Genomic DNA, 16027 nt, shown 5'->3' on the forward strand with positions numbered 1-16027 from the left:
TTTTCAACCCAACCCCCAGGAAAGAAGACTGAGAAAGTGAGGGAGAGGAGGAGAGATTTGGAATTATCCCTGAGATAGATATCCCTGTTTTTCTGCAGGCCATCTCTGAGAAATAGAATGCCTTGATATTAGAAATGAGGAAGGGGATTATTAACCCATCCTTCTCATTTAAATGCAAGGAAAGCTTCAGGCAGCAAAAGCCCATGATCCCAGAGTCATTGAGAATCAGAGTTGGAATTTATGGTTTTTGTTGTTGTTGTTGTTGTTGTTGTTGTTTTATTCCTGGGCCTATGTTAAGCTTTAGCTTTGCAGACAGACTGCATTGATTTAAATTCCAACTCCTTGTCTTAAGAATTGTGCATTTTGGAGGGCACCTGGGTGGCTCCGTTGGTTAAGTGTCTGCCTTCAGCTCAGGTTACAATCTCAGAGTCCAGGGCTCAAGCCTTAAATCAGGCTCCCTACTCAGTGCTAAGTCTGCTTCTCTGTTCCCTGCCCTTCCCCCCCGCCCACTCATGCTCTCCCTGTCTCTCTCTTTCTCTCTCCCTCTCTCTCTCAAATGAATAAATAACATCTTAAAGAAAAAAAAAAAAAAAAGAAACTTGAGGCTCTACATTGCCCTCTGATTCTACAGATACATCCCTTATCCTCAGGATAAGGCTCAAAGGTGGGCATTGGTAGATGTTCGCAGACTCTTTACCCTTCTCACTTTCAATTTACCTGCCTCTTGTTCCCCTCCCCAAGGTTTGATCAATCGCACCCTACATATATAAACAATCCATGATCTCCCTCAACTGTAGGGCTTCACAAAGGCCTGACACCTGCCTTCTCTCTCTCTTCTCATGTGTCTTTTCCTTGTTAATTCCATTTACTCTTCAAGTTAGTTTAGCTCCACCTAGGCAGCCCCTGAATAATCTGTACTTACTTTTCTCATATTCTTCATGACACACATTTGAATTTCCAGCTTCACAGGAAGTTCTCAAGTTCTCTATCCAACTTGAGTAGATATAGGCCTTTAAGGTCACAGACTATAGTTTATTCAGGTTTATCCTCAGCTTCTAGAATAATGTCTGCCATGGGGTAGCTTCTCAATAAATATTTGTCAAATTAAGCAAATGACTCACAGGATTCCTTTTCCTACACAAGGAATTTTGCAGTCTGAACATAATGAAAGGTTTTCTTGTACTCTAGTTGCTGGTAAATGGGAGTTTACAGGTCAGTAACAAAATCACTGAGGCAGCACTTTCCCAAGAGGGACCCATCCAAACCCCTGACTTCACATGAACAGGGTTTAGGAGATAGCATTGCCCTTCCCTGAGAGAGACCTGGAATATCAACAATTAGGCCATGGGAAAGAGAGGAGAATAGTGATTAGGTCTCTCTGCTAAGCAAGCGACTTGAAGAAGTATGATTTCCATTGTCTCTCCGGGTAATCCTCCCTTACATTTTCTCATGATTGCCTGCAATAAGATTTCTTAATCGTTCGAGGGGTTTAGAGTGTGATCCCTTGAATGTATAATTATCTCCATTATTCAAAACAAAGAAGACGCGTGCCAGTCAGAAAAAAAAATAATAAAAATAAAAATGTAGCCTCCAGCAGAAAACCAAGTTCGACTCCTTCCCCCCAACTGCTCCCCCTCTTCACTCCCCCTCCTAGATTCTCTCGTTTTTGTCTTTTCCCAGTGCCCTCCCTCACATCTCACCTTGGCAGCTCTGGGTTGCAGCTGCAAGGTGGGTGTGAGTACAAGCAGCAGGTGGTACCCAGACTGATGGGGTGGCGGGGAGCAGCATCCGGTTCAGGTCAGAAGGTTACACAGGGCCAGGTCACATGACAGGGCACATGCGAGGGCAGCATGGATTCCCCACAGCATCTTCATAATTAGTTTCAGTGTTTTTGTTTTGTTTTGTCTATCTTTTTCCTCCTCTCCTTAGGAGACATTCGTTTATGCTGAACCCCTGCAACAGTGACTCTTCTTACCATGGCTTGCACAGTCGCTGGCTTGTACCCTATGATCCTGGGACTCTGGAGTACCGAGTATAATGAGAAAAGCCCCTACATGATGACATTCGGGTGATTCTCAGTCCATGGGCCATTTAAAATCAGGTGGCAGGCCATGTTTTGCCGGTTCCTTATCTACACCTTAGTTCTCAAAGGAGGATCTATATAAAAGGTCAAGGGGAGCATCTGGTATAAATACACAGCAACACACTTTGTTCCATTGATCTGAATTGCCTTTCTGTCACAATATTTAATTTACTTTGAATTTCAAATGCAATTAAGGCCGGGTGTGGGAATTTTTGTTTATCAAAGGGAGTTTGTAAAGACTGGAAGTCTTTTGATTTTGAGTTTGAGTTTGATTATCTCCAAGGCCTTCACATTCATACTCTGTAAGCCCTTGGAATAAGTTGCGGATGATCTTCAGCTTCTTGCGTGATTCTGGGCCACTGTGGACCAAACAACATTTGTTAAATTTCATTTATGCACGGCCATGACAGGGAGCTGAGGCATGAATAATACAGAAGAGTGGATAAAAACATCATTTACACTGCTTGCGACTTTAAAATACATCATTGGTGTTTTTCCTCTGAAGATTTACTTTCCTAATCCCTTTTGCTGATGTGAAAATGAGTTTGCATTACCTGAGCTCAGAGTGGGTTATGGTGGAACTGGGGTGCAGAGGAGAGATGTGCCAGATATGCAGTAAAAGCAACACCCTGGCTAACACTCTTCCTCCTTGATGCCTTTTGTCTTACCCACCTGCTGAGATTTTTATTTTTCACCAGCTCCTTCATTACACCCACTCATTGGAGCCATAATACTGTCTTTCCCTTTCTGATCATGTATCCTTTGCTTGCCCCATGTTCTGGGACTTCCCTGATGTCTCCCGAGTGGCCACATACCCTCTTATTCACCTGCCAGGACCTAGAAAACATAATTTGAATATCAATCAGTAAGGAAATTACTAATAATGATGTGTCAATTTCAACATTTTTATAGTTTTAAGGTCCTCTTACAGTGGAAATTTGCCTTGGCTTGCACACCAGTAGAGGTGGAACAGCTTGCTACTCTGGCATGCATTTTTTCATAGCATCTTATTTTTTTATCCAGGAGAATGCCAACACATTCCAGTTACTCAGACTGCTGCAACATGTGAATGCATTTTACACAGACCTACCCTTCCTCTTCTTCACCATGGTGGGCCTGCCAGGATAACCTCTGAACATGTATCCCTAGGAGATGCCCTGTCTATATGGTGATACAATTCTGTGCAGGACCAGTAATTACTATCGGAGATCTAAGGGGCCAACATGAGTTCTTATAACTTACACTCACCTGGACAGGAGGTAAGTCAGACAGGAGTAATGAGTCCTGTGATTTTACCTGGATGGAGATTAATGATATAGGAAGAAGGTATCCTACAGGGTCTTCTGAGCATGTCTCTTGGGATTCTGTAGCAGGAATACCTCGATTTAAAGGCTGGGGGTATGGGAATTCTAGATTATAAATTCTTACTAACCCCTCCTTCCTGGCAAGGAATTCAAACGCTCCTATTTTCTGGAACAGTGAATAATATCTTAAATATTAATCTACGAGCTCATCTCCTTCCAATTTCTTGGATCCTGGGGCTATTCTCTATAGTCTCAGGCCTTCAGGATGAATTGTTACTGCAGAAGCTCAGACACCAGAAAGGAAAAAAGCCTCTTCTTTTTAGTTTCAAAATAGGTTTTTTGAAGCCAATAGCTGAAATTTAAAAGAAAGAAAAAAATGTCAGAGAAAATCCTGTGGGACTTGTAAGAGACTGGGTGTTTTAGAAATCAGTAATGAAAATTTTGGCATGGATTGATTTTGGCATAGAGGTGTTAAGCATGGAACGGTCCTCCATATTAATCATGAGGAGTTAAAAATCTGGGGATGAGGAAGAGAGGTGGCCAAATTAGTGAGAAGCTCAGGAAGTTTTCTAAGGAAGTGACTCCCCCACTCAGCAGTTAACTTGAAAAAGTTGAAAGGTGAGTGGGTAAATATTTCCCTTCCCTCAGATGAGGTGATCTGAGATTACAACTGACCAAGAGCCTACTTCCTGAACGGATTCCGGGAGCTTACCTTGCCCAGCACTGATGAGGAATGGTGCTGTGTCATGTCTGGACAAAAAATACCAAAGACATGCCCCAGAAGTGTCTGCCACTCCAGAGTGGTGTGGAAAGAATCCAGAAATCACCCATGCATCTCTTTGGAGGGCCCAGAGACAGTAGCCTGTGGATCTGGAAAAGTCTCCGGGTCAGCAAAAAGGCAATGTCAAAGCAGTATGTGATGAGAAACACATGGCGAGAGACTTGTGGGATTTCAATTAGTGAATATTGAGGGCTAAGTGCCAGATACTGGTCTAGCCACTTGGGCCATACTAGTGGGAAGAAAGAAAGAGAGAGAGAAAGAGGGAGGGAGGAAGGAAGGGGACGAGAAAAGAAGAAAAGAAAAGAAAAGAAAAGAAAAGAAAAGAAAAGAAAAGAAAAGAAAAGAAAAGAAAGAAAAGAAAAGAAAAGAAAGGAAAAAAAAAGAAAAGAAAAGAAAGAAAAGAAAAGAAAAGAAAAAAAATTAAAATCCCTGCCTTCATGAAGCATTTTGATGATGGGACCAGAGGGAGGGGAAAGGAAAATGAATACAATGAAGGAATATTTAAGAAATTGAAGAGTGCAATGGAAAAAAAGAAAAGTAAAGTGGGATGAAGGGTCTTGGAACAAGATAATTTTAAATATGGTAATCAAGGGAGGCCTTATTAAGACAATGACCTGAATGAAGAGGGTAAGAAACAGAATCAGGGGTACACCTGGCAACACTCGGTAGAGAGGCCCAGAGGCAAGTGAATGTTTAAAGTGGTCAGGAGAGGGCAGCTGGGGTAGCTCAGAGGTTTACCACCACCTTCAGCCCAGGGCCTGATCCTGGAGTCCTGGGATTGAGCCCCACGTTGGGCTCCCTGCATGGAGCCTGCTTCTGTCTCTGCCCTTCTCTCTCTCAATCTCTGTCTCTCTGAGTCTCTCATAAATAAATAAAATCTTAAAAAAAAAAATGTGGCCAGGAGAGTTGAGTAAGGAGTGGGTAGGGAAAGTTGAAGTCAGACAAACCACAGTGTCCTGGTCATGTAGGGCCATGTGGATCACTGTGAGCTTTGGCTCTTACTCTCAGTGAAGTGAGAAGCCTTTTACTATTTTGCACAAAGGATGGCATGGTCTTCCCTAATTTTTGACAAGATCACGTTAGTTGCTCTGTGTAATATAGCTCATAGTGGTCAAGAGGGAGGCAGAGACAGCAGTAAGGAGGCTATTGCAATAATTCTGGTGAGACAGGATGGTGGTAGCTTAGATCAGGGTGCTACAGTGTAGACCAATGTAAGTAGTTGGACTCTGGATGCATTTGGAAGATAAAAGCAACAGCATTTTATGATAGAATACATGTTATGAGTGAAAGAGAAAAGTCAAAGAGAAGTTCACCATTTTTGGTCCGAGCAACTAGAAGGATAGGGATGCCATGTCCAGAATTTGGAAAAGACTGAAGATGGAGGTTTGAGGGCATGGGATGTCAGCAGGAATTGATGTGAGATACATTAAGGGTAGGATGTCTATTTTACTTTCAGGAAGAAGTGGGATCTTGTGTACAGGCAGGGGGCTAGAGAGGAGGAAAATCAGTGGAGCACATGGGCATTGATGTTGGTAGGTAGAACTAGAGACATCTTGGCTAATACTAGCTTGCTCTGATACAGTGGAGGCCCAGAGTGTTTCTGCATGCTGTAATAGAAATCTCAGAGCTTCAGTGCACTCTTACAAAGAAGACAGAAGGCAAATTATGAATTGACAGAATTAAAATTTAGTGTCTAAGGTTACCCAAAATGGCAAATATTAGTTGTTTGTTTTGGTTTGGTTTGGTTTTGCCACCAGTCAGAACAGGAGCTTCAGTAAAGATTATATATGACTGTATTGCAAATTTCTTACTAGTTTGTTTTCAGTATTGGAAATACCTCATACACTACACATTTTAATAGCACGGGTGAAAAAAAGGCAATAGAATGGATGTATGAACTTAAAGAACGAGCTGAAAGGCCAAGTTGAAAGCAGAATGGAAAATCTAAGGTCAAGGAAAAAGATGTGGGGCTCATGTTGAATGATAAGGGAAGTATAAAATGATCCTGCTCTTTTGCTGTATCAGAAAAGATGGGACGGCAGCTCTTGGATCTAGGGAGCAGTCTTTTGAGTGACATTGACAATCAGAGGATTCCTCAGAGGAACATGACTCAAACCACTTCCTGAGAGGGAGTCTCTTGTACAAGACTCAATGGAATTACCTTTTTGATCTTCAGGTATCTGAAGGGCTGGCATGGAGGACAGATTATATTTGTGCTCTGTAGCCCCAAGGGATAAATTAGGACTAATGTCATAGTAGCTCCAGAAAAAATAATTTCACAAGGTGAAATAGCCAGTATCGTTCAAGGATGGGTGAGCAGCTCCCAGGAGTAACTGCATGAGTGAGTGAGTGAGTTAACTAGTTAGTTCTTTGTCAAAGCTATTCTCAAACAGAAATTCCACAGCCATTTGGCATAGAACCATGTAGAAAGGATCCAGCATCAGGTTCCTGCCCAAACCTGAGATTCTATTAGCCAATAATGGCCCTGTGAAAACATTGCCCGAGACAAACACTATCTGTAAAGCCTCAGCAAGATAGGCGGAAGACCAAAAATAAGGACAAAACTCATGACATAATTTTCTGTTTATGTATATTTGGCAAAGAATAATAATGACTGTCTACATAATCTAGCATAGAATTCATTGGCTGATTCGATATTGAAAGATTTTAGGTTTATTTTAAACACAGAGACTTGAATATTGCCTAAATAAATACTGGATAATTTGGCAGGTAAAGGTAGTTTCAGAAGAGAATCTTATTCGTGCCTTTTTATAAACATGCATAAGAAAAGGGAAAAAGATATTTCTAAAGGAGGTTTTAAAGGATCAGAAGCTGGGATTGAAGAAGAGGCCACAAAGCTCCATTTTACTGTGGGGTGTCATTTTTCAAATGGCTCCTAATCACATTCTCCAGCCTGTCTGGAAAGGCCAAAATATTAGTGTTCTTACAAGCAAGGCAGTTAAGTGATTACTGTCTCATGCAAATGCACCTTAGTTTCAGCTAAGATCAACACAGCCAAATTATAGTCTCCTGTTGGCCTCAGACATTTTTTTGACAAACAAAAAGACTACAGTGAGGGCACTAAGGCATGCATACAACTTCATGTACAACTTAGAGTTGATCTTAGTTGCATGCCATCCTCCTTTGAGTTTGCAACCCAGAGTTTAGAAGTTGGGCAGCTATTATTATTATTACTGTTGTTATTCCAGAAATTCCACAAATGGTATTTTAGTACTTCCTGTGTATTGGCTTCTTTAATCACTGTGGGGTTAGAAGTTAATGTGGGCAATGTCCTGGCCTCAAGGAGCTTTTAATGAAAAGTGGAAGTCCAGGAAGCCAGAGAAGAATGTTGTGCCTTGTACTACACGAGAAATGGGAGATGAAGTGGTGGTAGTGGTAGACTTCAGAGATAACTTTTAGAGGTAATTAGGTTTTAGGCAAGAAGACATGATGGCAGATTGTATCTGGCAGAAAGAGGAACATGTTTTAAAGTCTAGGAGCATGGAAGAATAGGAATGGTTAGTATCTCAGGCTGGCTGGAGGGAAAGATGGGTGGATGTAGGGGGACAGGTGTTAGAGATGAGGCCAGACAGGTGGAATGGGGCCAGATCCCGGAGGATTTTGTGCAGTAACCCAGAGAGTTGGAATTTTATCCCAAAAGTGATGAGGGACATTCCTTTTTTTTTATGGTATGTTGAAGATCAAATGAGATAATACACATGGACATGTTTTATAGGAATATGTGTATTTAGAAATCTGTTTATATTTTCTGCCAGTTCTTTTTTGTGGGAAAGATCCTTGGAACCAAGGCAATACAATCAAAAGATTGCACAAAGAGACAGGTACTAAGATGTCTGTTCTGGGGAAAGGCTTGTTGAGAGACGAAGCCATAGTAAGCTCACATTAGTGGGGCAAGAAGACACCCTAAGGCCTTCCAGGAGCTGGAGTCTGCTGTAGACTCCTTATGGAAGTGAGCATTTGTATACGTATGCAATGTGACTCCTTTAAATTTTCCTTGGGTGGAACAGATTACAGACCAAGTGAATTTACTTCCTTGGCAATTCTGGAAGAGCCTAAATGTGGCCTGGTGATTGAGATTTCAGCTCTTAGAAAAGTGAGAAGGGATAATAAAATCATTCAAGAGAAGTTGTGATGGGAGAAAATACTAGACTCTAGGGTCAGATATAATGTGAACAACATTTGAATGTTGATGATCACCCCCCCCCCGATAGTCTCATTCTTTTTTATTTTCTTTGATTTTATTGAAATGTAATTAGAGTTTTGACAAATATATTTACACATGTAATCACCACTCAATCAAGACAAGGAAGATGTCCATCCCCCCAGAAAGTTTCTTCATGTCACTTTCTGGACAATCCTCTTGCTTCCATCCTCAGATTTCTGTCACTGTGAATAGTTTGTTTTTGTTTTTGTTTTTTAAGTAGGCTCCACACTCAGCATGGACCCCAATGTGTGGCTGGAACTCAGGACTCTGAGATAAAAACTTGAGGTGAGATCAAGAGTCAGCCAGTCAACTGGCTAAACCACCCAGGTACCCCTCACTGTGAATAGTTTTGTCTCTTGGATTTCCTATAAATGGAATCATACAATATGTATTCTTTTTTTGTCTGGCCTCTTTCACTCAGCATATTTTGAGGAATTTACCCATGATAGTGTGTACATCAGTAATTTTTTTTTTCTTTTTCTTGTGGAGGAGTAGTCCAATTAATGGTTAGACTAAAATTTGTTGAATCATTAACATTGTTGGAGAGATGAAATGTCTCCAATTTGTGGCTTATTTTTTTCCCAGAGAAATTACATCACAATCCAGTAGATTCCATGGACCCTGGTGTCAGAAACACATACACAAAGTGTTAGTATAACTGGTTACTTGATACAATAGTTTTAAAGTTCAATTTGGCAGCACATATTCATTTTCATTATTTTCCCATGCTTTTTATTTAGCATTCTACTCTTTATTTAGGATCTTTCATAGAGAAATATTCATACACATTTTCAAAGCCATTAGTAAAAAGATATTTGTCACTTTTTTTTTTTTAATTCTCTACATTTGCTCTAAAAATTTCCACCCAATCTGTGCAGGGTTTATCTTTTGCATCCTTAACTATTACTCTCTCCTGGCTGTTGAACTTTTCTTAGTTAGCCTGCATGGAAATTTAGAAAGGAGTGAATGTTTTCATGTAACCATTTCTTATCCAACACAACTAGTTATCTGTATACTCTCTGTATTCAAATGTATATTATAAGCATTTGGAAGTTTTGATTACCGCGTAGCTGCTAACACTGGCCTTTCTTTTTCATCTCTGATTCTGAGTCTGTACAGAATGCAAGAAATCACACGGGAATTTGTTAAAGTGGCTTATTTAATATGTTACTGTGTCTTGCAGTTCTCTGTGGACACTTCATTATCCAGCTGGGTTTTAGTCAAACACGTTTTGAAAGGGTTTTTTGGAGTCATTTAAAAATTTCACTCTATTAAGTGGTCACTGTAATTATTATTATTTTACAGTTAGAATTTAGTCACAGATATAGCATATATCCTCCAGAGAGAAAGGCCAGGCAATAGCAGAACACTTCATCTAAGGATGCTTTACCCATGCCTTGACATCTGTACTCTCCAGCTGTCTTCCCGAGCACACCTCATTACAACCAGAATGTCTACTAGCATTCATAAAATATAAAAGCTTTCAGATAGTTGTATAGCTCGACGATGTGGGTCAAAGTATCAAATTCTAGTAATAGGAAAAGCTCCATCTGAAATTTGCTCTTTCACTTATTAATTAATTAACTCATTCATTCATTTAAGTGTTTATGGAAATCCTATTTTTGTGCAAAGCATGATTCTAAATTCTGGGCCAATAGGGTAAAATAAGAGTAGATCATTCTTTGGTTTCTAGGAATATTTATCTAATAAGGAAAATAAAAGAGACAAATAACAAAAACAGTACCATGGGATCCTTACTATGTGCAGGCACTGTGCCAAGTATTTTACATTACATTTATTATTTAATCTCACAACAGATAGTTTTATTATCCCCATTTTATTGAAGAGGAACCTGAGGTTTAGAGATGTCAGCCAACTTGCTCAAAGTAAGACAACCACCAAGTGGCAGAGGTAGCACTTAAACCCAGGCAATTGGACCAAGGGCCTGTGTTTTTAACCTCTTCATGGAGCTGCTCTCAAAAAGAAGGTACTCTAAAGGGCAATTTGTCAGTGGGAGTCCTTCTGGAGGAATTGGAAAGGTGTGGTCAACAAACTGTATGACCTCAAGACTAATTTGTCACTGTTTTCCACGTGTTTTGTACATATTTTCACACTTTTTAACACTTCTGCTGCTTCTTTGACTTCAGCTTGAAATGAGCTCACCCCCATATTATCCCTATCGAAACCATCTGTCCCTTGAGTTTAGGTCCCTGCGGAACTGATTTCATGAGGGCCTTTTTGAATTTTACAATTGGAATGAACTCTTTGTGTTTTTTCTGCTTCTATCTTCATCCCCTGTTCCTTGTATTTTATTTTACCCGAGATGAGAGTGGATTTTTTTTTTTTTACCCTCCTTATTTTCTCTGTGCCTTTCCTGAGTACAAGATGTGAGTATTAATCATCTTATGCCTAAGACAGGGTAATGGTAGTTGCTTGCTGAACAAATGAATGAATTGATTCAGTTTGTCTGGAAATAAGCATACTGTGGCCTACTAGAGTGCTCAGGTGTCCCTAAGAAGGAGCTGGGCATGGAGTGGTTATGTTTTGCTGAAACAATTAGTATCTGTGTCATTTATCTTTTGGTCGAGTACTTCTCCATCCTGGCATGTCTGGAAGAAGAACAATTTCCTTGGGCCTAGCTTTCCTTCTCCCTTCTCAGGAAAGAGGAGCTGTGTTGGAGCGGGTTGTGTAAAGCCAGATGAGACCTGGTCATAAATACCATAGATCCATTGGTTCCTCCTTTAAGCCTGAAAGCTCAGAAATCTGCTCCAGGCCTGCTGTATAAAGGTGCCTTTCTCAATCAGCATGCTTCTATCACGTTAAAGCCACTGGGAATCTTCCTAGTTCTGTGCTCTCTGCCGGGGAGACTCGGAGATCCTGGGAGCTGCAACGTGCAAGATTCATGCAGCCTTCTCACTCCCCAAGCCTCGTCATTTCTCCTCCAAATGTTCACACAGGTTCTGAGATTGATTTGTCCAAGATCACAGAGCTACTTATTTGGACTTTTTAAAACTAATATCCCCAAAGCACATGGAGCTAAAGTGATGTTACCAGGCATCGACAATAATTTTATAAGTTGAATCATAACCAATTTCTTCTTTCTCTCATTCAAGAGATTTGAGAAAATATATCTAAACTTCTGAAAACACAGATGCTGTAAAAAAAAAAAAAAAAAAAAAAAGAGGGAGGGTAATTTTTATGAACCAAGGGGTTAAGACAATAAAAGAAGGCACAGTTTCTGGTTTCCCTATCACCTCAAGCCCCGTTGGATCAGGCTGTCTTCCATCCCAGCTAGAGTATCAGGTTAACTCCAAGCTGCTGGGAAAGCTGTATCTATTTCAAGGTCACAGCCCTGGCTGTGCCTTTTTTTTTCTTTTTTTTTCTTTCTTTCTTTCTTCTTCTTCTTTTTTCTTTTTTTTTAAATCTGGACTCTTGGGCCAGGGAGTGGGGGGTCCAGGAGGATAGGGAGACAGAAGTAGAAGAGAAGTGGGGGTTATTTCAGGCCTTGCTTCTCTAAGCCTTCAATGTCTGAGCTCCAGGACAGACCTTTCCTGTTGTGAAACACTGGGCCAGTTGTTGCGGTCTGAAGATAAACAACATTCCAGTAGTTCCCCTGGAGGCTACCCGAGGCCTTGTGCTTTTCAACATTTCCCTGGCCCTCTGATGATCCAGAAGCCAGGGATCACTGTAGTACCTGCTGCGGCACACACAGCAAAAGTTTTGTGGTCTCTGTGCTCTCAAACAGGGTTATGGCAAAAAGGTCTGCTTGGTGGTTAAATTGTGAAACAGCAGTACCTTTGGTGTTGCTTTGGACGCCCAAGCTATGATGAATGAAGGTTGATGAGAACAGGGGCTCTTTGCCCTGATGTGCAAGGTTTCTGTCTTTATTAAAGTTTGAGGCTGAACTAGGATTCACTGGGGTTATGCAAGGGCAGGTTTGGAAACCAGATGCAAGCTGTTAACAAAATCATCTTGGGCTTATCATGAAAGGGTTAGACCTGAGGTCACTATACCCAATAACACAAGCATTTCAAATGAATTTCTCATAAGTTTTTGGTTCTTATATAGGTAGGCGTGGCTTGAAAGGGCATAAAACCACAACAAATGAAAGAATAGCCTGGTCTTGCCTTACACACTGTGACTGAGGGCTTGAGTGATGATTCACAGACTGTGAATGCCAGCCCTGGTCCCTGGCTTAGGTCTACCTGCAAACACCATCAGTGCCAAAGAGTTCACGACAAGACACTCTTTCCCTTCTGGATCACTTTCTACCATTTATCAATTGCACTCCTACCCATTGTTATAATCATTCCCCATAGTCTCCTATAAGGCATAATAAAGGGTGTTATCAACCTCATTTTAGTGATAAGAAACTGAGACTCAGAGAGAAGAAATGCCTTTCCCAAAATGCCTTTCCCAAAATCTTATAGCTGTCACCCTTGTATAAGTAAAACAATTAAAATTTTTGTTGGTGTTAGGTATTGTTTTACCTTTCGTGTGTATCTATGTGTAATTGCTGATTGAGTAGATTTAAGATGTCTGTGGCAGGGAGAAATATCAAGTGGTCCCAGTGATTCCTGCATCCACTATTCTTTACAAAAAGAAAAAATATATATATATATATTTGCTGTGGCAACAAATTTACTATCTGCGTCTGGTCTGGGTGTTACAGTATAGGCTACTTGAATAAATATTTCCATGAAAACATTGAATATGATATTTTCAGTAAAAACATTTAAAAATCATAAGTTAATAGGTGAATGAAAGGAAAAATGACTCTCTTTAATCATTAACAGATAAATAAAATATTATAATCTGCACCTTCTTAATAAAACGTGGTACCTAGCACACCCAATTGTTGAAACAATAATACAGTAGAAACAATTTACAGGTAACTAAAAGAATAAGCAATAACAATAATAACAAAAAGATTTATGCAATGAAATTAAATAGTCATGTTATTCTTAAGACATAAAAACGATTAAGAGCAATATCAACAATAGGATGGAAGACTCACATTATGTGGAGCAAGGATCAGGAAGGAAGTTAAAAAGATAAATATAGTAAAGATGCCTCACATGTACATGAGCCATATTTTAAAAATTGCTTAATAAAAATGATTCATTTTAATCTTGTGATATAGTGGAGGAGGCAAGGTAAAGATTATTATTTCCATTTTATAGGCATGGAAACTAAGAGCTTGAAATGTTAAAAGTGGTGCCTGAGCTCTACCAACAAAAGAGAAGAGGTTGATAATCAGCTCTTGCATTTGGAGCTTTTTATTAGTGTTTATGCATTTACAGCTTAGCATTTTATGACAGTATTCGTGTCAAAATGTGTGTGTTTGCTTACAAATATGTATAATATAGAGTTTTGACAGCCAATAAGTATGGGTATATGCAAAAAAGAAAAAAACTGATGAACTCCAGGTACTTTAAAGTAGCAGTGAGTGATTGCAAAATAATTTTGCTTTCCATTAAAAAATCAATGAAAACTTTCCAAATAATCAGCATTTGAATAATTTAAGACCTGAGTTCATATAAACACTTTTTTCTCCTTTACTTAAAATATGTTGTGTTTGTTTTGTTTTTAGGAATAAGAAGTCCAGCATCTATAACATTTGCCTATAAAAAGGGGACATTTAAAAAATTCAATGTCAGTTAAGGATTAAATTTAATATAGTTATTTGCATCCTGTCTTTGAAACGTACTTTAACGTGTGATGCGGACTCATCAGACCACCAGGCGTCCTTTGCCAGAAAGTGTGATGACCACGCATTCAGCAGAGATGGATAGAAGGTTGGCACTGGGTGGTGGGGAGCCAACAAGGATGGCAGCGTCACTCTGTAACTGAAGAGGTTGTGATAAGGGAGAAGCAGAGGAGTCCTGAATGCCTCCTTGAAACTGACTGCCCGAGGCCAGTGGAACAGCAGACATCAGAGCTTAAAGATTCCCTGGTCATTTATGGATAGAAAAATGAGAAGCCAATGCAGGTTATCAGGAAGACCAGCCATCTTCTGTGATTTTCTTTCTTGTTTCCTCCTTATATTTAGAGGAGTGGGTAGGAGACTATGGTCTCACTGCCTGTGCGAATCCCCATGGGACTTAGTGGGGAGAGGAGAGAGCATTGAGTATTAAACTACCATGACTTCAGCAAAATACCACGTCCCTTTTCTATCTTCCCCAGGGACCAGGGTGGGGGGGTAGCTCCCTGTGCAGTGACTCCGACTGAGGCTTGACCATGACTCATCTCCATGATCCCTACTTGGTTAGCCTGGCCTGCCAGTGTGGTGTAAGGGAAAATGCAGTGTCCCAGGGCTTAAGATTTCTCTTTCTGCACTTTCCACCTAAAACCCAAGACCAGATCCTTAGCGTCCCATGGCCTCAGTGTTTTAATAAGTGCACAGGATTTAATGATTCCTCCCATGACATCTTCCCACATTTTTACTGGAATTAAATAAGATGGAGGTATTAAGATTTTATAAACCCCAAAGGACAGAATAAGTATTAACTATCACCATCTGTTCTCAAGGGAAGTACAAAATAGGGGTGAGAAGTTCAGGATCTACAATTAAACAGAGTTTGTTCAAATGCTGCTTTTGCCACTTATAAGCTGTTTGAATTTGGCTGTGTTGTGTAATTTTGCTAAATCTCAGGTTCCCCAATCTGAAATGGCAATGATTAACAGTCCCTACCTCCCTTTAATGGATGACTTTGAAGGTTAAGTTAAGCAAAGTCACAGTGGTTGACACATAGTAAGCAATTGACACATTTTTTCTATTGCCGTTATTCTGTGTCTCCAAACTGTGGCTTCTGTGACCCCTGATTTTGGGAGAGCAGAGCCTTTCTAGAGGTCCACACCCAGAATCCCTGCCACAGCAGTGATTGCTTGGGTGCTCCTTTTTATTATTATTATTCATAAGAGATACAGAGAGAGAGGCAGAGACATAGGCAGAGGGAGAAGCAGGCTCTCCATGGGGAGCCCAATGTGGGACTCGATCCCGGGACTCTAGGATCAGGACCTGAGTCAAAGGCAGTGCTCAACTGCTGACCCACGCAGGTGTCCTGCCTGGGTGCTCTTTTGAGCTGATCCTTAATTATTCTCAGAGACTTTGTTATTCCCAAGTTTTTGTTGTTGTTGTTGTTGTTGTTGTTGTTTTGTTATTCCCAAGTTTTAAAATGCAGTTATTTTTGTAGTGGGCCATAGCAGTGGGAAATTAAAACTTTTTTTTTTTCTTTTCAAAATTTTCTCACTTCTGTATTGCCTCTAATTTTTCTGGAAGGGTAATAGGCCTTTGGAAGTGAACAAGTTGAAGGGTGGGTCATATCAGGAAAGGGAACAAAACAGATTGGAAAGACCCCAGGACAGAGTCTAGTCCCCTGGGTCTGCTTCTAAGTCATTGTTTGACCTGTCACCCTGGTTTTCTCTTCTGAGAATTCTGGTTTCCCATCAGTCAACTGAGAAGGAGAAGCCTAGACTTTTTCAATGAAGTAAAATAGTCACGGTAAAGCATGTAACATAGTTTCTGGCACAAGGTTAGGACTAAGTAGTCTTTCTCTCCCACCTTCTTTTTAAAGGAATTTCTAGTTATACTATTCTATAATTTTAGAATTGCATCTTTTGGCACCCTGGTT

General features: G+C 40.3%; 1 long non-coding RNA gene across 1 annotated transcript; it reads right to left on the reverse strand.

Moving 5' to 3' along the window:
• Positions 1-1722: 1722 nt before the first annotated feature.
• Positions 1723-3469, reverse strand: LOC118353335 (uncharacterized). The gene is made up of 3 exons (XR_004812123.2): positions 3332-3469; positions 2756-2920; positions 1723-2442 (listed from the first exon to the last, which is right to left on the reverse strand). It is a non-coding gene; the product is annotated as an uncharacterized LOC118353335 (long non-coding RNA).
• Positions 3470-16027: the final 12558 nt, after the last annotated feature.

Source organism: Canis lupus, chromosome 34 (genome assembly GCF_003254725.2).
Source record: "Canis lupus dingo isolate Sandy chromosome 34, ASM325472v2, whole genome shotgun sequence".
In the NCBI taxonomy this organism is placed as follows: domain Eukaryota; kingdom Metazoa; phylum Chordata; class Mammalia; order Carnivora; family Canidae; genus Canis; species Canis lupus.